This window comes from Neofelis nebulosa, chromosome 11, assembly GCF_028018385.1.
Source record: "Neofelis nebulosa isolate mNeoNeb1 chromosome 11, mNeoNeb1.pri, whole genome shotgun sequence".
In the NCBI taxonomy this organism is placed as follows: Eukaryota; Metazoa; Chordata; class Mammalia; order Carnivora; family Felidae; genus Neofelis; species Neofelis nebulosa.
Genome location: NC_080792.1, coordinates 71,354,550 through 71,377,342, shown reverse-complemented (window position 1 = coordinate 71,377,342; position 22,793 = coordinate 71,354,550). Strand labels below are relative to the sequence as shown.

Sequence of the window (22,793 nt, the reverse complement as noted above, 5' to 3'; positions counted from 1 at the left end):
GCTGCTTCCTGCGTATGTCACTCTCCCAATATGGTAAACAGTGTTCTGGTTTTTATGATAAATCATTCTCTTAATACAATACCTAGAGTTTTTTGTTCTTGAAATTTTTTATAAATAGAATGATCTTTTAAGTATTCTTCTGTGACCTATTTCTTTAGGTCATTGCCATGTTTTCATATTCATCAATTTTGATGAATATAGTCAATGCTTGTTCATTTTTACCTCTTTATAGAATTCCATTGGCATAAACACACTACAATTTATTTATGTATTTCACTATTCGTATTTGCAAGTTTTCCCTATTATGAACATTCTGAATATTGCTATGAACAATTCTTTGTAAGAGAGTTCCTCTTACAGTTAAATTGCTGGGTTGCAGAGCATACATATTTTCACCTTTAATACATAATACAAAATTGGTTTTCAAAGTTTTGTTCCAATGTACCCTGCCACCAGCAGGATAAATTTGAGAGTTCTTATTGCTCCATATTCTTGCCAATACTTGGCTAACACAGTTTAAATTGTTTGCCAATTGGATAAGTTGTAATGCACTTTTAACTACTTAAATAACTAAAACTTATGGCTGATTCTTGATTTGAAAGCATAGAGACTTTAGAAAGTCTCTAATTTCTAAACATGTTCTTAAAAAGAATGTATCTTTTCTGAATTATTGTAAATTCTGAATTTGTGGTATCTAAATTGCTAAGGGAATGTAATAGAGAATTTGCATAGTTTCATGTTAAATTCATTTATCCAGATTATTTCCTTCAATTAGAACAGATATGCAGGGCTCTAGTTATGATACAGAAATTTGAGTCAGGGAGAAGAGGTGGTGCCAGAGATTTACTCTGCATAGTTTTATTTTGCTTAATCTGGCTAATGTCCAAAATTGCATGTAGCCTCATATACTTTGCTTTGGGTAACAGGCATAAACATATATTTATGAGCATAGACCTATTCAGGACATACGCTTTCCTCAAATGTTCATGCATATCATAATTTTGTATGTTGAACTTTATTTTATTTTAAAGTTTGTTATTTTCAGAAAGAGTGAGTGAGTAAGCGTGAGCAGGCGAGGGGCAGAGTGAAAAGTTGAGAGAATCCCAAACAGGCTCTGCGCTGACATTGGACACCACCCAGGCGCCCCATGTATGTTGTACTTGAAAGATCAAATTAAGAGTAGTCTAAATCTTACCTATATAGACAGGAAAAAGAGGGCCAGCTTTAAAATTTCCTGATTAGTTTCTTAAATTTAATTTTAATTTTTATCAAAGTTATATATCTTTTTTATTTATTTTACTTAGTTTTTAAAGTTTATTTATTTTTGAGAGAGAGTGAAAGAGTGTGCGAGCAGGAGAGGGGCAGAGGGAGAGAGAGAATCGTAAGCAGGCTCCATGCTGTCAGCACAGAACCCCATGTGGGGCTCAAATTCATGAACCATGAGATCATGATCTGAGCTGAAATCTAGAGTCTGACGCTTCACTGACTGAGCGACTCAGATGCCCCCATATAACTCTTTTAAAGGCCTGAGGAACTCCTACGCTCCCCTGCAATATCTTGCCGCTCCTTACCCTCCCTCAACCATCTAGCTTCCTTCTCTTTAAAGGCAACAAAGTTCAACTCTTAGCAGTTTGTTTTGTCATTTACCTCCTGTATGCTTTTGCTTTTACCTTTTGTTTTTTAAAGAGGAGGAGAGTGTACATGTAGGGGAGGGACAGAGTGAGAGGGAGAGAGAGAATCTCAAGCAGGCTCTACACCCACTGTGGAGCCCTACATGGGGCTCCAAGAGTCTGATGCTTAACCGACTGAGCCACCCAGAGCCCCTACCTTTTCTTTTCTTTTTGGTTGCAGTTAATATATATAACATAAAATTTACTATTTTAACATTTTTAAGTGTACAATTTAGTGGCATTAAGTACATTCTCATTGCCACACAGCCATCATCACTTTTGCTGTGAATTCTTAATTTTAAAGTATTATCTATTGTCCCACATGAAAGATGAGGATTCAACTCTTTTTCCCCCTCTCTCACTTATATACACACTTCCTGCACTCTCATTCTCCCAGTGTAATTATATCCAAAATTTGTGTGGATTAGAATTGATTATTTGTATTGGTATTACTCTGAACAGGTAATTCACAGCTGAATTATTTGGCCTGCTCTTGAGTCATTGATAATTGTCCCCCAGTTTTTCTATGTATGTATTACTTATCCATTACCAAACTACCCCCTAATTCTCTAAATGTCTTCTCATTGCATTTAGACACACTGAGTGTTCCATCAACCTCCTCTTCTGGAGGATGGCTCTGCTGACTGGTTTCGGTTAGGACCGGTTGCTCTTTCCCCAAATGTGCAGTTGTCATTTTTGGATCTCCCTTCTCCATCCGCCTGAAAATTCCCTTTGCTTGAGTTAAATATGGAATTGATTCCATATCTTCTTCACTTGTCATTCATTCCCTCCTTTTGGTGGTATACTTAGGTCAGTAGCTTCCTGAGAATGAGCGGATGGGAGGTAAGTTGGCTGAGACACTGCAGGTTTGAAGAATACCTGTTTCTTTTGACTTACACTTGATATTTTGACTGCTTATAGAATTCTAGGTTAGAAGTTATTTTTCCTCAGGTTTTGCTTGTCGTTTGCCTTGTCGTTCCACCAGACTTTCTCAATCTGAAGACCTTCTGAATCCTTCTTTGTGTCAAACCTGTTTATTCCATATGGAAGTTTTAAAGCATTTTCTTTTTAATCATAGTATTATGAAATTTCTTTTTTTTTTTTTTTTTAATTTGAGAGAGAGAGAGAGAGAGAGAGCATGTGAATGAGGGAGAGGGGCAGAGAGGCAGAGAGAATCTTAAGCAGGCTCTCGACTCAGCATGGAGCCTGACATGGGGCTTGATCCCACAATCCCACAATCATGACCTGAGCCAAAAACAAGAGTCAGCTGCCTAACCAACTGAGCCATGCAGGGGTCCCCATATTATGAAATTTTTTGGTGATATTTTTTATTTGAAGAATACTAGTTTGGGTGTATATAATTTGATAATCTCTTTTAATTTGGAAGTTTATGTCATCAATTCTGTTTTCTTTATTATTGATTTACACCTTTAACATCTTGTTACATTTTCTTTCTGGCACTTCTCTTTTACAGATATTGTAATTCCTAGACTCTCTAGTTTTACTATCTTTTCTGTGATTTTTGTCTTTTTGTTCTGCTTTGTAGGATATTTTCTGTTTTATCTTTTAATTCTTATGCTGAGATTTTTGTTTCTGTTATCTTATTTCTAATTTCTAAGAACTTTTCCTTTGCTTTTTTTTTTTTAACTACCTTGTCTTGTTTCATGGAGTAGTGTCTTACCTGAGGATGTTTATGATAGTAATTTTGAATTTTGATTTGTTTTTACAAAATGGAAACAAAAGAAAAGGAAATGAAAAAAGGAAAATGAAGTAAAAATTACTAAACATTGTTAGCAAGTTTGAAAATTTTGCATCTTACTCAAAGAAAATATAGCTTCTTTATTTTTTGTAATGATTCTAATCTTCCTTACAAGTCTCTCACCCAGTTGGGTAGTGTTAGGCAAGGGAACACAGCGTTACACAGCTTGAACTTGCTCATTAATGTCACTTTCATTAGCTAATTCAGCTTCTCTTAGGTATATGCTCAGTCTTTCAGATTATTCCCACTGCTTGCCCCTGTTGTACATCAAGATGCTGTTTAAGTGCTATGGGGGTGGGTTCAGGTGATTTTGTGGAGGTGGTAGAGAGTATCTTGAAATTCTGTACTGGTCGTTGGTCTTCATTGGTATCCATTGTGGGTTGCTTCTCCAATCTTGTCTTGGACTTACTTGATTGCTTAGATCCTTTTGGATTGATACTTCCAGAGCTTATGAAGCTTCTGGATCCTCTTTATATATGTAGGTCATTGGAATCAGGAGTGTTGCCTCAAGCTCATTTATTTGCTTCTTTCCTCTGCTAAGATTCTGTTGTTCCTCCTTCCAGACCATATTGCCCCAGGAGCATCCTGCATGATGATCTTTTCTCAGGGCTTCATGTGGGGAGCTAGGCAAAAGCCTTGTGCTATATTCGATTTTTCCCTTGTTTACATACTGGGCATAGAGGGGGTGGGCTTTCTCTTTCCTCCTAACATTTGGAAGGTCCTTGATTTCATTGCTGTTTCTTTTCTGAAGTGTAGTATGTGTCCTACCCCCTTGACTGGAGCTACAGTGGCAGGTATAGGGAGAGAAATTTGCCAGTAAGGGAGAATCCAAAAATATCATCCCAATTATATTAATTAATCATTTCATTATATATCAGGAAAAATTTTGTCATCTCCTTTTAACATGATTTCAGCACTACTGAACTTTTTCCATCTGTAATAGTAAATATACTTTTCCAACTCTGAATCAGTCATTCTCAGTCATGATTTGTGAGATGTAGTCTCAAAACCGAATTTGAAATTAGTAAGCAGTTAGTAAGAGCTATTTTTATATTCTTATGGCATTTCCAGAAGTTGGCTGGGATGTGCAGATTCCATTTTAGCTGCTTTTCATTTGGAAACTCTTGGATCAGATCCAGTTCTTTGAAAGATGGATTATGTGAATATATGTGTTTTAAGAATATATCAAAATGTGTAATCAAGGAATTCCTTTTGATAGTGTTACTAGCCACTCCAAGCACCATATCTTATTAAATTCAACCAGGTATCCTAAAATGTCCTTTTTGGTACATTTGGAGCAATTTAATTTTTTGTGGATATTTTGGTAAATTAAAATTGTTCTTAATTTTCTTTTTCTAGAGACAGAGCATAGGCCTGTATTACCCAGATATATTGTTTCTCTTGTCTTCCCAGCTGAAGTGAGTGATAGTTGTTCTCTGCTGTGGATTGTTAAATTGTCAGCCTGGAGAACTGTACTATATATGGATGATCCTCGCAGAATGTAGCAGGGATTTTCACCTTTGGTGGAGATGGGTCATATTTCTCTTTTGAGAGCCTAATGAAGGCTATTGATCACTTCCCTTCCTGTACCTTCACCCCAAAATAGTACGTCAACACATTTGTTTCCACTTTAGTGTTTTGCATTGGAATAAATATAATTTGTAGACCAGTGAGTGGTTCTCAAGATTGATAGCAGAGGTGGGGCAAGGTGAGATGAGCACAGGGAGAGAGGGATCAGAATGATTTGAAATATTTTGAAGTTTATATATGTTCTCTTATTTTCTTTGAAGTATTCTCATATTCCTTGAAGTATGACTAGCTCTTTGAAAATTCACTGCTAGAGTGAGCCACTTTATGCATTGTGTAGTGTTGTTCAGATATTTAGAGTGTTGGGTGGAAAACGTATGGAGAGACTATCTCAGACAAAAATGAAACAATTGTGTGTAAAGCATTATGGTAATATCATTTTAATGTAAAAACTAAAAACTTAGTGGTTACTTCCTTAAAAAATTAAAGTAAAACCAAATTTGGCAAATAAAAGAATTAAGTCTGAATAGACCATTAAATCTATTTTGTGGAGTACTCCTTGAAGTGGCATCTTGTAAGTTCTTTGACATTAATTTGGTTTCAGCTTTAGAGCGGTGCCTGGCTGGCTCAGTTGGTAGGGCATGTGACTCTGGATCACAGGGTTGTGAGTTCAAGCCCCACATTGGGCATGGAGCTTACTGAATAAATGAGTGAATGAATAAAAATAAAGATACTGCATCTGATTTCAACCTTAGAGTTTAAAAAAATTACTTCAAAAATTTTACACTTAAAGGAGGTGAAATTGACATTAAATAGAAGTAACCATTTTAAAGTAAACCATTCAGTGGGATTTAGTACATTTGAAATATTGTGCATCCACCACCTGTCTTTAGTTTTTCCAAAACATTTTCATCACCCCAAAAGGAAACTCCATACTTCGTAAGCAGTTCCCCATATCTCCCTCCCCTTGCCCCCTGCCAGCCACCAATGTGCATCCTGATGGTGGATTTACCTATTATGTAAGTTTCACATAGCTAGAATCATACAATATGTGATCTTTTGTGTGTGGTTTCTTTCACTTAGCATAATGTGTTTGAGATTCATCTACTTTGTAGTATTTATCAGTACCACATTCCTTTTTATTCCTGGATACTATTTCATTGTGTATATACATTATAATTTGTTTATCCATTGACAGACTTTTGGGCTAGTTACACCTTTTGCTTATTGTGAATATTGGTGCTATGAACTTGTGTGTACATGCATTTGTTTGAGTGCTGTTTTCACTTTTTTTTTAAGTAAGCTCTGTGCCCAACGTGGGGCTTGAACTGACAACCCTGAGATCAAGATCGCATGCTCCACTGACTGAGCCAGTCAGGTGTCCCTGTTTTCACTTTTTTAAGAGTATATATCTAGACGTGGAATTGCTGGGTAAAAGAAGAAAACTATCATTTCCTTTTACACTTAACACTTTTATACTACCCCTGACACCAAATGTGTGGATTCTTCACCACAAGCAATTTTCTTATTCTCTGTGGACACCAACTGGATCTCTTACAGTTTAATTCAGTTCTGACCCTAACTACCTGGAGTTGACGTAGATTCCACAGTTAAGGGTTCAGTCCCATGAGACTGCTCCCCCACTTGAGATATTAATTCCAAGTCCTAGGTTGTCACTTGAACTTCTGACCAAATGGCTATAAATTGGGGATTCTCACAAACCCCTCTTGGGTTTGTTAATTTGCTGGAACAGCTGACGGAACTCAGGAAAGTGCTTTACTTACTGGTACTCATTTATTATAAAGGATACAACTCAGGAACAGCCAAATGGAAAAGCATAGGGCAAAGTCTGTGGGAAGGGGCATGGAGCTTCCATGGCCTTTCTGAGCATGCCACTCTCCCAGCACCTCAATGTGTTTACCAACCCAGAAGCTCTCTGAACCCCTTCAGTTAAGGTTTTTTATGGAGGTTCAATTATGTAGACATGATTGATTAAGACATTGGCCATTGGTGATTGAAGTAAGTCTTCAGCCCTTCTAGTCTCAGAAGTTGGGGGTGGAGCTGAAAGTTCCAACCTTCTAATCACATGGTTGGTTCCTGTGGCAAGCGATCCCCATCCTCCAAGAGCTACCTCATTAGCACAAATTCAGATATAGATGAAAGGGGCTTATTATGAATAACAAAAGACTCTCCTCACTCCTGTCACTCAGGAAATTCCAAGAGTGCTAGGACCTCTGTGCCAGGCCCTGGGGATGAGGACCAAATATGTATTCCTTATATCACAACATCACATGGGTCACGTAGTAATCCTACATGTAACTTTTAGAGAAACTGCCAAACTGTTTTCCACAGCCGTTCGACTATTTTACATTCCTACTAGCAGTTTATAAGGGCTCCAATTTCCCTACAACCTCACTTGTTATTTCCATTTTTTAAAATTATAGCTATCCTAGTGAATGTAAATTGGTACCTCCTTGTGGTTCTCATTTGGATTTCCCTAGTGACTCATGATGTTGAGCATCTTTTCATGTGCTTATTGGTCATTTGTATATCTTCTTTGCATCAATCTTTGGTTTTGATGGTAAGAATTGTTAAACACCTTGATTTACAAAGATGTTTATAGTAGTCGCAAAGCACATCATTTCAACTCATAATTTCTTTGACAGGAATTACTTGCCTCATATCAAAGAATCCCAGAAATTTTCAAGACTTGATTTCTATATATGTTATATTGTTTGCTCTGCCCTTTAGCATGGTCACAGCATTATTGACAGTGTCATTAGTAAGAAATGGATAACAAATATACATATCCCATTTAAGGTCTTTGAGCAAAAGAATTCTTTTAAAATATTTCTATAGATTTCTATTATTTTTTTGATTGACTCTTTTTGTTCATTAATAGTTGTTCTTTTTTTTTTTTTTTTTTTTAGAGTGAGCAAGTGGGGGAGAGGGGAAGCAGGAGGGGAGAGAGAGAGAGAGAGAGAGACAGAGACAGAGAATGAATCTTAAGCAAGCTCCATGCTCAGTGCAGAGCCCGATGCAGGTCTCAATCCCATGTCCTGGGGATCATGACCTGAGCCGAAATCAAGAGTCAGACATGCAACCACTGAGCTACCTGGTACCCCAGTATGTATTCATTTTATTTTTATTATTGAAATCTAGTTGACATATAATGTTATATTAGTTTCTTTTCTTGAAACACCTTAACAGCCTTCCTCTGATGGAGTGATTGGCTTTAATGTCAGAGGACTTCGTTTGGGCTTTTGGTAATCTTTGACACTAAGCTTGGTGTGCTGGTTGGTCAACTATTGTTTCTCAAGCTCCAAACCTACCTTGTTATACACTGTGATCTTGGGGATGGGACTCTGCAAACTACTTTTTTTTTTTTTCTTTTTTGCCAGCTGCTCTCTTCTTCTAGTGCAAAGTGCTAGAAGGAGACTGGAAGTCAGGAAGTAGGAGAATTTATATGTTTATTCTTGTTTGCTTGCATTTTTCAGTGTCACTCTAACAATGATATTTACCCTGGCAGTGGCAGTTGGTTTGAGTCTCTAGTTTTTACACCATCCTTGAAACCAACTTTATGTTGCCCTTTCAGAGATAAGTCTTCAAAATTAAATCTTCATGACAGTGTCCCTCAAACTCATCTTTACATGTCATAAATGTAAAATAACTTATTTTGCTCAAACACATATATTTTTACAATGTCTATAATGAAGATACAAATACAAAGTAGTTGTTCCTATGTCTGTCTTCTATGAAGTCATTTTTAATTAACTTCAATAAAGGTGGCTTATTCTCTTCTGCACATATTACATGATTCATTTTCCATTACAAGGTTTTTGCCTTTATTTATTTATTTATTTATTTATTTATTTATTTATTTATGAATGAGAGAGTGAGCACACGAGCAGGGGAGAAGGCAGAGGGAGAGACAGAGAATCTTAAGCAGATTCTATGCTCAGCACAGAGCCTGATGTGGGGCTTGATCCCACAACCGTGGGATTGAGACCTGAGCCGAAATCAAGAGTTAAAACACTCAAGTGACTGAGCCACCCAAGTGCCCTGCCTCATTATTTATTTTTACTAAAAGTACTTAATTACCATGCTTACTCAGTATTTTAAAGGTGGTCTAAGCATCTATTTCACCTTTTTGTGGTGAGTGTACATTTTAATGATTCATTCTGGCATTCCATAAATACTTGAGCATCCCATATGTGCCAGATATTCTGTTCGATATTAGAAATATAATGATATACAATTCAGACATGCTCTCAAAGAATACTTTATTTTGACAGGGCATATAACTATTGAGTAATTACAAAGCTAATACTTCCTGATAGGGAAAAAACAGGATAGTATAAGAGCACACGGCAGGGATTAAGCATGGTTCACCTAGTTGGGTGATTCAGGGACAGCATCTCTTAAGTGATATTAAGTCTCATTTAAGATGAGACTTAAACAATGATTAGAGGTTAGCTGGATGTGAGAGAGAGAGAGGTTAGCTGGATATGGAAGAGCATTCCAGGTTCAGCATTGAGAGAGTGGTTCCAGTTGAGACAGGAACTGTATCATAGTGGGTTTTATAATTTATGTTAAATAGATTGGAGTTTATCTAAAAGCCAATGGGAAACCTTTGAGGGTTTTTTCCTAGCAGAGGAATAACATTATATTCATTAATTACATAGAGCATGTCAGATGCTATTCTAAGCCTGGGGATACAAAGGTAACATGGCAAAGTTCCTGCCTCCTGGAATTTGCATTCTGTTGCAGGCAACAGATGGACACACAAATATACAGTATAATTTCAGAATCATCTTGATAAATGCTATAGAAGAAATGAAGTAAGGTAAGGAGATAGAAAATGAAGGAGAGGAAGTAATTTTAGGTGGAGTGATCAGGGAAGTTCACCCTGAGGAGATCATCCAAGAAGATTTCTCTGAGTAGACATTTGAGCAGAGACCAGAATGAAGTAAGAAAGTGAGTCCTATGAAGATCTGTGGAAAGACTTCCAGGAAGAGAAAACAGATTGTGAAAAGTATCTGGGTTGGAATGAGCCTCATATGTTGGAGGAATTACAAGAAGTTTATGAATGAGAAGACAGGTATGGAATGAGGTCAGAGAGATAGGTACAGCCCGAGTCCTTGCTTAATAGGACCCTGTAAGCCATAATAAGAAGTTGGATTATATTTTAAATGTGAATGAAAGCAATTGCAAAGTTTTGAGGGGAGCAATGTGACTTAAGTTTTGAAAAGATCACTCTGGCTTCTCATAGAGGATAGAGTATAAAGGGGTGAGGTTAGAAGCAGGAAGTTCAGTTAGGAGGCTTGTTGCCACCATCTAGGAAGAAAATAATGATGACTTGGACCAGGGTATTAGCTGTTGAAGTGGTGAGAATAGTTGAATTTAGGATATATTTGGCAGATACAGTCAATAGGATTTGCTGAAGAATTTGAATGTGGATTGTAAGAGAAAGAGAGGATGACTGTTAGATCCTTGACCTGTGAACTGAGTGAGTGCTGAAGCTACTTCTGAGATGGGAAAGATTGAAGGAAAAGTAGATGTTTTTTGGAAGGGAGTAGTATAAAACCCAGATTATTTTTAAAAATTCTGTTTAAATTTGAGATTCCTCTTAGGTATCCAAGTGGCGATGACAAGTAGGTATTTTGGCCCATGGGAGAGAATCAGTGCTCAGGCTGTAAATTTGGTGTTCATTAGCACATAGATGGTAATTGAAGTTATAATAAAACTCGATGAGATCCTTAGAAAAAAATATAAATACACACACACACACACACACACACACACACACATACATACACACATACAGAAGAGAGAAGACCCCTATGGCACTTTGACATTTAAGATTTGGGAAGAGGTGGACAGATGAGCAAAGGAGCCTGAGGAAGAGCAGCCAATGTAGTAAGAGAAAAAACTGGAGAATATGATATCCTGGAAGTTAAGTGAAAGAGGGACTGATCTATTATGTCAAATACTGAGATATGTTCTGAAGAAAGGCCACTTTGATATAGTATGGATGGTGGACTACAGAAAGGCAACATTAGAATTGGGGAAATAGAATGTTGTTGCAGCTACACAGAAGAGAATTGACAAATAGTGCCTTATGCTGGGACATTGGCAGTAGGGATGGAGAGTTGTAGGCAAATTCAGGAAGCAGAATAAACAGACTTGATAGTTGGGTATGGGGTGAGTGTTATGGGTTTTAGGTATAATATTTGAAAAGATTGAACTTTAAAAACTAAAGTATTTAGGGGCACCTGGCTGTCTCAGTTGGCAGAGCATGTGATCCTTGATCTTACAGGTTGTGATTTGAGCCCCATGTTGGGTGTAGAGATTACTTAAAAAAAACTTGGGGTGCCTGGGTGGCTCAGTCAGTTAAGCGTCTGACTTGGGCTCAGGTCATGATCTCATGGTTTGTGGGTTCAAGCCCCACATCGTGCTCTGTGCTGACAGCTCAGAGCCTGGAGCCTGTTTCAGATTCTGTGTCTCCCCCTCTCTCTGTCCCTCCCTGACTTGTGTGTGCGTTCTCTCTCTCAAAAATAAATAAACATTTAAAAAATTAAAAAATAACTTTTAAAACACAAGTATTTAAGCAAGCAAACAAAAAGCTAAAGTTATTGCAGCTGGAGTATATTTTGATACATTAGAAGCTGAGGTTTTAGTATTATTTGAACTGGTCAATTACACAAGTTTGGCTAAATCAAACTACAGTTGGCCCTTGAACAGCATGGGTGTTGGGGCACTGACCTCCCCCCACCAACCCTGTGCAGTTGAAAATTCATGTATAATTTTTGACTCCCCCTCGCCCCCCAACTTAGCTCTAATAGTCTACTGTTGACTGGAAGTCTTACTGACAACATATGCAGTTGACTAACACATATTTTGTATGTTATATGTATTATATACTATATTCTTACAATAAGGTAAGTTAGAGAAAATGTTATTAAGAAAATTATAAGGTAGAGAAAATACATTTATAGTACTATACAGTAGTGAAAAAAATTATGTATTAAGTGGGCCCATGTGTTTCAAACTTGTGTTGTTCAAGGGCAGCTGTATTTAATGACAATTTAGCCAATATTTTGGATTAGGGCATATCAGTTAACCTTTGCAGAAAAAGTATTCCTAAGCATGTTGATTAGGTAGAGATTGCTATAGGCATTATCAACTCATGTAAACCATTTTTTAAGCAATCAATTTTGAGCAGGCCCTCTACATAGCAACTCTTTTTAGGTTCACTATGCAGTTGGAAATAAACTGAAATTCCTCAGGGAATTCTGTTATTCAGACTTGGCAGTATTTCTGACATGCTGTGTCCTCATTACATGTTAATGTCTACATTAATGACATCCACATTAATGAGGTGCTATATGATTAAAATACTGAAATATTTTTGGGTTTTGGTGATAATCTACATCTTACTATGCAAGTGAACTCTAAATGATGAATTGTTTATGATCAATATTAAAATGAATCCATGGTAGTTTCTCTGGAATTGTTTGTCTGGTAAAAGGTGAATGGATAAGAAAAGGACTTGAGAACTTTCACTTCTGAAAGAATACTAGATAAGTTAGGTTAAAGGGACCTTTCGCTGCAAGCCATTGAATAATGCATTGCTGGGCTTACAGAAATTAAGGGAATGTGACATCTTTCAAATGCAAAGCAAAACAAAACAACAAAAACAACACCCCAACTAAAAACTGTGAACTGAAACAGGAACAGTAAATGATAAACATACTTGAAATGTTAACTCTGCAAGTAAATGCCCATATCAGCACAGTGGTTAAGAGTCCAAGCTTTAGGCTGATGACAAAGTAAGAAAGCTGAATGTGAGATTCTAGCTTTAAGCCAAGTATCATAGAAGGGAGCTAAAATGAGATTGGTAGAGCCCCATGGTTCCTGGCAGAAGCAAATATAAATTCTCTATGAAGGAAAAGATTCTTGAGTTGCCCCCGCCCCCCAGGATTCTCTCAGATTAAGATCAAGTACATATGAAGGTCATAATCAAAGATCACCAACCATGCAAGGAGACAAGTTATTGTTCAGGAGTTTGCTGAAAATACAACAGATTTAGACCTCCGAGGACTTCAGATATTGGAAGGATCAGGTGTAGAATATTAAATAACAATGCATAAATATGTAAAGAAAAGCTTTATCAAATATGACTAGGAAAAAAAACCAGTTAGAATATCTAGAAGTGAAAAATGTTGTTGGAATAAAAACTTCTTTGTGGCTTGGTTAAACAGCAAATTAGACACAGCTAAAGAGAGAACTAATGAACTGGAAGATGGATTTGAAGAAATCACAGAATGCAGCACAGAGGCAGAAAAATGGATTATATGATAGGTTAAGAGAAATGGAATAAAAAGGTATAATGTAGGTCTAATATCAGAATTCCAGAAAGTGAGACTAGAAAATGCAGGAGAGACAATATTTGAAGAGTTATTGGGTGAGAATTTTCAAGAATTGTTGACTTGAGTGTATAGTTATAGGACACACAATATATACAAAGCAGAATAAATAAAATAAATTCATACCTAAACACATAGGAGGTAAAAACTATATCTCATAGGCAGCTTCCAAGATGGTCCACAATAATTCATTCCATCTTTTATCATTCACACTCTTATGTAGTTCTCTCCCACACTTAACAGGGCTGACCTTCATAATAAATAGGATATTGTGCAAATGAAGAAGTATGACTTCTAAAGGCTAAGTCATGGAAGAAATTGTGGCTTCTACCTTGCCCATTCTTGGATCACTCATTCTGTATGAAGCCGGCCACCATATCGTGAAGACATTCAAGCAGCCCAGGGAAAGGCTCAAATGTCAAAAAGTTGAGGCCTCCTGCCAACAATTAGCATCAATTTTGGTCAAGCCTTCAGATGATTGTTTTTTAACTGGAAATTTCCAAGACTACTGTATATTGTATCAGATTTACATCAGTGAAGGGCAGGTTGTGAAATGTGAGTTAGAATGAATATTTTTACCATTTCCTTCCACTTAGGTAGCATAAATGTCCAGATATCCCTATATTTCACCAGTGGCTCAGGTAGCCATAACATTCTATATTAGCAGATTATGGTTCTAATTGGCCAATAAAAATGTAGAACATCTGATCTATTTTAAGTGAATGACTACTGAATACACCCAGGGTTGTCCTTTGAAATAACTCAAAATAACTTCATTGGGATTGTTCCACTAGTTTTTTATTTTTATTTTTTTAGTGCTGGGAGTGGTAGGTAAACTTCTGTCAAGATTCATCAAATGCTTTGCTGAAGTGCAAGTCCATTAAATCATTCCTTTGATGTTATTCTACAATAAAATAGAACTTATGGAACATGAATACCTTTTAATGTTTCATTCTTCTCTTTTCATAGTTTTATATAGAGCAAAATAATTTTAGAGACCATTTTTTATGTTAGCTTTGCCATGCAAAGGGGAAAGGTGAACTCCTGATAGAAGCAGGGCATGGAAGCTTGATTAATCATTAGCAATGTTGGTTACAGCTGATTCCTGGACACTAGTTATTTGAATAGATGTGTAGAAATCATGTGATTGATGAAATGACTAAAACCATCTTGTCTTTAAAAAATTATAGCTTGAATAAGGAATAATGAAACCATACTAATGTAGATAAACCTTACTGACATTTTACACTTTTGAGGGGAAATGAGGTTTTAAGCTGCTTTGACTAAAATTTCAAAATGAATTATAGTCACAATTCTGGCATTATGACTCTCTGGCCCTAAGAAATTCTTTAAAAGAATTTACTGTCTGCTCCTGCAAAATGTCAATAATATCATTTACCTCATTTTTTTTTTCAGGAATATAGTGAAGAGTCACTCTTTATAAATGGAAAAATGTTATCTGTTAAATTGTTGTATCTCATCACTACAAAATATCATTTCACTGAACAACTATACAGAAGATGGTTATCCTTGATCTTAAGAATTTATCACAATTCTCAATGCACTAAAATTTTTGGGAAGTTAAAGTGCAGATCTTATTTGTGAGAAGAAGTAACTTTAAAACTTCGGCTTATGAAATACAGAAATGTGGAGATTTGGTGTATGATGTAATTTTGTTGTGTTTTATAAAACTAGTGATCTCTGATCTTTAGATTGAGGAAAAAGGTTAAAGGCCATGATTTCTACAGTTATTTTTCTCTTCCTGTTAGCAAATAAAGCACAGTTTTTGTTTTATAGATTTGTCAAATGTAATAGGCATATAACATAGCTCTTCATTTGAACAGGTATCTGAACTATAAGATACAGTTGTGTATTTTTAGATTTAGTGATGTTCTTGTTCATCACTAAACAGATATTTGGCAAATATTTGATGACTTATTAACATACTAGGCACTGTGATGAAGACAAAAGAATTAAGATACACTTGAAAATAAGAAGGGTAGACTCTAAATCCTTGGAGAATAGGGCTGTTTGTTTTTATTTTTGTCTTCCTGGTACCTAGCAGAGGGCCCAGCAACAGTAAACATTTACTGAAGGGTAGTTGAGTGAATGGGAAGGACTTGGTGGTTGCCCTCAGGAAATTTAGAGCCCTCAGGTATCATAAGATGCAGAAAACCAGACTGAACAATAGACAATAATAAATAATTATGTGCTAAATAATTAGAATATAGAGGCATTACAATTTGGAGGAAACATTAAAACAATTTTCAAACATATTTGGAGTGCTAATTATCAGAATTTATAGTTGAAAGGTCAGTTGAAGTGTTCTTGAAGAAAGTGGGACTTAAATCTTAAAGGATTGTTAGGAATTGGATGTGAATATGGGCAGCATTATAGGTGAGGAGAACATCATGGCTGATAGGGAAATGAGAAAAGACGTTTATGGGCCTATAAAAAAATAACCTATTGGAAAACATTAAACTGTAATAAGGTGGTATTGGTAAGTGGTGTTTTGAGCAAAGAATTTAGATTCCGAATTGTAGTTTTGCCATTTACAGTCAAAACTGATCTGCTCTTAGCTATATCCGTCTGCCAGTAGCCTGCCTCACCCACAGCCTCTCAGCTAGTTGGTTAGATGGTTCGATAGAGGTATAGGCGGCAAGATATGGTACCGTTAGTGTCAGTAAAGCTGCCCACTGTGAAAACTGGCAAACCAGCATCACTTCAAGATTTATGACTAATATTTCATGATGACTTAAAAAAATATAATTTTATATGGTGTGGGATAGGCCGAGCTTGCCTGATTATTCAGAGGTTACCACTGTGGTATGATATCAGACTTTAAGGTCTCTTTGCTCACCACACACCCTATTTCCTCAACACCTTGAGGTGCCAGAATCAATTGATTATTTTTTTTGCCCACCAATAAAACACATATCTTTGGAGAAGGGACCATGCTCAGCTTACAGTGAATTTATTTTTCAGTCTTTTCCTAGATTAGTATTTAATAGAAAGGTGGTAGAAAGAATATAAACTCTTTGAATGCTGGTGAAGTATGAAAAATGGTAAGGGAGCACCACAAGGTAAAGGACAAATGGCAGAAAAGAGGCTTGAAGAACCAATGACAGATTTTCTCCCCATTGCAGTTTTTTATTTTATTTTATATTTTAAAAGTTTATTTATTTATTTTTGGGAGTGAGAGAGACAGAGCATGTGAGCAGGGGAAGGGCAGAGAAGGAAAGAGAGAAAATCCCAGGCAGCCTTCATGCTGACGGTGCGCAGGTCTCAAACTCACGAGCCGCGAGATAATGGTCTGAGCTGAAACCAAGAGTTGGACACTTAACCGATTGAGCCATCCAGGTGCCCCATATCCACATTTCGTTTTTTAATTAATTAATTATTTATTAATGTCTACTTATTTTTGAGAGAGAGAGAGAGAGAGAGTGCAAGTGGGGAAGGGGCAGACAGAGAGGGAGACACAGAATCCAGAGCAGGCTCCAGGCTCTGAGCTGTCAGCACAGAGCCCAGTGTGGGGCTCACACCTACAACCCATGAGATCATGACCTGAGCTGAAGTCAGACGCTTAATCTACTGATGCTTAACCAGGTGCCCCCACGTTACGGTTTTTAAAAAAATGTTTCTTTCTTTATTTTGAGAGCGAGCGAGTGTGCTCGTAAGTGTGCACAGGTGAGCAGGGGAGGGGCAGAGAGAGAGAGAGAGAGAGAGAGAGAGAGAGAGAGAGGAAGAGAGAGAATCCCAAGCACAGTGCAGAGCCCAGTGCATGGCTCGATATCACAAACCATAAGATCTTGACTGGAATGGGGAGCAAGAGTCGGTGACTGAGCCGACTGAGCTGGTGACTGACTGAGCCACCTAGTCACCCCCCACATTGCAGTTTTGCTTAGAGCTTCACCTGGAGAGAATTATAGGTTGGTATAATGTTATCATGGGTCTTTGTAGTGTAACAGTCAGGATTGAATTTAGTTATTGGATGGAACTGTACAATATAGACTGGTAATGAGAAGAACTGAGTTCTCTCTCTGCCCTTGCCTGTTAATTAGTTATACGCTTTTTGAATAAAATTGTTCATTTTCCTTATTGCAGAAACCAGATTATGAGAACCCAGTGAAGTAATCTTTGAGTTTTCTTTCAGTTCTAAAATTTATGAATCTCTGTGGGCAATAGAACAATATAGCTGGGAGTGAAATTCATAGATATATATATATATATAATAAAATACCTAACAATTGCAATATGGTTAAAAATACTCAATTGGGGGATATGTTTATGTTCCTAACAGAATGAAGCTAACAGTTGTTCACAAGGTATATACTTTCACTTTTATGAGCCAGAAGTATCTTTTTGTCGTACTGCTCAGTTCTTGATTAGCTTTACTTATATTTATATTTTAATTATATATTATATTCAAAAGTAATACAATTTGTATGAGCTGTCCAAGTGCAAGCATTGTTGATTGATTTTAGCCTCTCAATATTTATTGATCTAGTACAAGAAGAGTTAGTCTGAACTATCTATCCAAATTCTGAACATTAGGATATAGTAACAGTTTAATACTAAATACACCTTCTAACAGATACCTACTTATCAGATTACTCTAGTTTGGTAGAGCCTCCAGAATGTTGGTCCATGGTAGAATAGATGTGGGATGCCCAGTCTAGCTTTAGATGCCTCTGGTCGAATCTCTAGGAAGATATTTTGGATGGAGATTGATAACTGAAAGCACAAAACCGAGTTTACTAATTCTTTGTATTGGAGTCTGCCTGTGCCCTGTCCCAGAACAGAGTTGAATCCTTAGGCTTGCTTTAGGGACTGTGTTATCCTTCCAAGATGATTGGGGACTAGGCTAGATCCCTTATGGTGACCATAAATTGTACTCCTCTCCCTTAGTATAAGTCAGTGTCAAAGACGTGGTTGTTGAGGTGGGGGAAGAAAATCAAATGTCACTTGATAGAGCTTTTGTCCTTTGTTAGACAACATTTAAGTAATAATAAAAAGACTGGTTCATTAGAATTATGTAACATAAAATAATTTAAAAGAGAGCAGCAGTGTTGGGTGATTAGAAAGAAATTAGAGAGCTACAGTTTTCATACATAGTATTCTATTTTTTTTTAATTTCTTTATGTTTTATTTATGTTTACATATGTTTTTTTATGTAATAAATTATGTTTTATTTATTTTTGAGACAGAGAGAGACAGAGCATGAGTAGGGGAGGGGCAGAGAGAGAGGGAGACACAGAATCGGAAGCAGGCGCCAGGTTCCGAGCTGTCAGCACAGAGCCCGATGCGGGGCTTGAACTCCAGATTGTAAGATCATGACCTGAGCCGAAGTCGGACGCTTAACTGACTGAGCCACCCAGGCGCCCCATACATAGTATTCTTGATGGAGTGATTGTAGTGGGTAAAAAAACTATAAAGATGTCTTCACTTTAAACACTGTCTAAAGATTAAGTAATTTTAACTATCCATTGTTAAAACACATATCTTTAGAGAATGGTCCTTGTTAAGCTAACTATGAATGATTTTTCTTAATCTTTCCCTAAGAACAGGATTTAGTAGGAGAGATGGGTAGAAAGAACATAAACTCTGGTTTTGCACAGTTTAATTTTTTTTTTTTTGGGCTATTGAGAATTAAGTGATACATGTCTCTAGAATTATCTTATTATACTCTTTTTACATTTATTTATTTTTGAGAAACAGAGTGAGACAAAGCGTGAGTGAGGGAGGGGCAGAGAGTGAAGGAGACACAGAATCTGAAGCAGGCTCCAGGCTCTAAGCAAGCTGTCAGCACAGAGCCTGATGCAGGGCTCCAACCTACAAACTGTGAGATCATGACCTGAGGCTGAAGTCAGACGCTCAACTGACTGAGCCACCCAGGTGCCCCAAGAATTATCTTATTATACTCTTTAAAAAAAGTAATCTCCACACCCAACATAGGGCTCGAACTCAAGACCCTGAGATCAAGAGTCACATGTTCTTCTGACTGAGACAGCTAGATGCCCCTTATTCTATTTTTCTTTAACATGCCTCAGCCTTAAAATGACCTTAAGAATATTGCATTATATCGTAAGAGTCTGACTGTGGAAGGAATCCAGCCATATTACAGTGAGTAAATTTTTCATGACTGCAGCCCATAGATGTTAAATAAAAAATGATAGCTTCTTGGATTTGATTGCAGTATAAAGTTGTGACTTAGAATACGAGATTCATAGACTAGAGGTGGAAAGACAACAGACAGGACACTTAGTATGAGAGGCAGGAAGTATTTTGCATACTTTATAAGACAGATGAGAATCTTGAGTGGAGTTTTACATCATTTATTAATGGTAGAACCACTTAGTTGAAATAAATTAAGTGTAGAGGCTTCTACTATTTCTCCTTCATTTATTCAGCTGGTATATAGGAGGATGATGGTGATTAAATGAATCTTTGGCTGCATTTGTGCTGGGAAAAATTTATTTGGCAGTCCCAGTCACCGGACAGCACAGCCATAGAAGATTGTAGCATAACTGAAACACACACACACACACACACACACACACACACGGGGTGGGGGGGGGGAGGGGGAGAAAACGCCCGTCCCCAGATAAGTGCCAAAGTGTGTGTACCATTTTATATTCCCACTAGCAATGTAGAGTTCCAGTTACTTGACATACTTGTCAACACCTGGTGTGCTCAGTCTTTTTAATTTTAGCTATTTGGATGTGTGTATTATGATACTTCATTGTGGTTGTCCTGTGTTTTAGCCTGATTCCTAACGTTTGGCACTTTTTCATGTGCTTACTGACCATTCAAATATCTTTTATAAAGTGTCTTTTCAGTTTGTGTGTTTTTAAAAAAAGTTTACATTTATTTTAGAAAGAGATTGGAAGAGAGAGAGTGTGTGCGTGTGTGGAGGGGAAAGGGCAGAGGGAGAGAGAGAGTGGATCTTAAGCAGGCCTCACGCTCAGCACAGAGCCCAATGTGGGGCTTGATCCCATGACCCTGGGATTATGACCTGAGCTGAAATCATGAATTGGACTCTCAACAGACTGAGCTACCTAGGTGCCCTAGTTTGTGTTTTTAATGGGTTGTTTATAGTTTATACTATTGGTTAGTAGGAATTCTCAATATTTTCTGGAATCTTTTCTTGGATATATATTGTGAATATTTATTCCTGGTCTGAAACTTACTTTTTCATTTTTTTAATTGAGATATAATTGACGTACATAACACTAATTATGTTAGTTGTTAGATGTACAATATAATGATCTGACATTTGTATAGACTGCAAAATGATCGCCACAACAACTCTAGTTAACATCCATCACCACATATAGCTACAGACTCTTTTCCTTATGATGAGAGCTTTTAAGATTACTCTTATAGCAACTTTCAAATATACAGTTCAGTATTATTAGCTATAGTCACCACGCTGTGCATTATATCTCCATGACTTACTTATTTTATAACTGATGTTTGTGCCTTTTAACCACCTTCACTCATTTTGCCCCTGACCCCCTCCATTCTCTGCCTCTGGCAACCATCATTTTGTTCTCTGTATCTATGAGTTCTTTTTTTAGATTCTACACGTTAGTGAGATCATACGTGTTTGTCTTTCTCTGTCTGAATTATTTCACTTAGCATAGTGCCCTCAAGGTCCATCCATGTTGTTGCAAATGGTAAGATTTTATTCCTTTTTGTAGCTGAATATTATTCCATTGTATATATATACTGCATTTTCTTTGTCCATTCATCCATTGATAGACACTTAGGTTGCTTCCATGTCTTGGCTATTGCATAATCCTGCAGTAAACATGGGTGTACATATATCTTTCAAGTTAATGTTTTCATTTCCTTCACTGAGGAACCTTCATACTGTTTTCCATATACCAATTTACATTTCCATCATCTGTGTACAAAGATTCCTCTTTTTCCACATCCTTGCCAAGTTTTCTCTTGTCTTTTTGATAATAGACATTCTAACAGGTGGTGAGGTGATATTTCATTGTTATTTTAAGTTGCATTTTCTGATGATTAGGGATGTTGACTACATTTTCGTGTACCCGTTTGTCATCTGTATGGGGAAATGTCTATTTAGGTCCTCTGTCATTTTTTAATTGGATTTTTTAACATATTTTAGATATTAACCCCTTGTCAGATACATAATTTGCAAATATTTTCTCCCATTTGGTGGGTTGCCTTTTAATTTTGTTGATTGTTTCCTTTGCTGTGTAGCTTTTTAGTTTGATACAATCCCACTTGTTTAATTTTTGCTTTTGTTGTCTTTGCTTTTGGTGTCAAATTCAAAAATTCCTCACCAAGACTAGTGTCAGGAAACTTATTCCCTGTGTTTTCTTTTAGGAGTCTTACGGTTTCAGGTCTTCTTTTCTTCTTCTTCTTCTTCTTTTTTTAAAGTTTATTTATTTTTGAGAGACAGTGAGAGAGCACAGAAAGGGGAGAGAGAGAGAGAGAGAGAGAGGGAGGGAGTGAATCCCAACCAGGCTCTGCACTGTCAGCATAGAGCTCGATGCAGGGCTTGAACCCACGAACTGTGAGATCATGACCTGAGCTGAAATCAGGAGTCAGACACTCAACCGATTGAGACACCCAGGTGCCCCTCAGGCCTTATTTTCAAGCATTTATTTCGAGTTGATTTTTGTGTTTCATTCTTTTGCATGTGTGACTGTCCAGTTTTCCCAACATCATTTATTGACGAAACTGTTCTTTCCCCATCATATGGTCTTGGCTTCTTTGTTGTAAGTTGTATGTGGATGTGACCATGTATGTGTACGTTTATTTCTAGGCTCTTTATTCTGTTCCATTGACCTATGTGTCTGTTTTTATACCAACACCATACTGTTTTGATTACTTTAGCTTTTCAGTATACTGTGAAATCAGGAAGCATGATACCTCTAGCTCTGTTCTTCTTTCTCAAGATTCCTTGGTTATTTGGGGTCTTTGGTGGTTCCATATCAATTTTAGGATTGTTAGTTCTATTCCTGTGAAAAATGCCATTGGAATTTCGATAGGGATTGCATTGAATCTGTAGATTGCTTTAACAGTATTCTTCCAATCCATGAATATGGAATATCTTTCCATTTGCTTGTGTTATCTTCAGTGTTACTTTTAAATTTTCTTAACAGTTTATAGAAGAAAAATTTTATCATTTTGGCAAGATCTAATATATCAACATTTTCTTTTATGGAGTATGCTTTATGTGTACTGCCCATAAAACCTTTTCCCACCCCAAAGATTTTCTCATACGTTTTCTTCTGTAAGTGTCATGTTTTTCACTTTTACATTTAAGTCTATACCTGCCTCAGGTTAATTTTTGTGTATGGCACAAGGTAATATTGACATTCATTTAATTCTCCATTGATCCTTTGACACCTTTGTCAGCAGTCAGTT

At 36.9% G+C, this 22,793-nt stretch overlaps 1 protein-coding gene and 1 non-coding gene across 4 annotated transcripts in view; both read left to right on the top strand.

Moving 5' to 3' along the window:
- The window catches only part of TTC28 (tetratricopeptide repeat domain 28), a 637,046-nt gene that overhangs the window by 83,413 nt on the left and 530,840 nt on the right, over positions 1-22,793 (top strand). The gene's annotated exons all lie outside the window — the stretch shown is intronic.
- On the top strand, positions 5,573-5,645 carry TRNAQ-CUG (transfer RNA glutamine (anticodon CUG)). Its single transcript has one exon. It is a non-coding gene; the product is annotated as a tRNA-Gln (tRNA).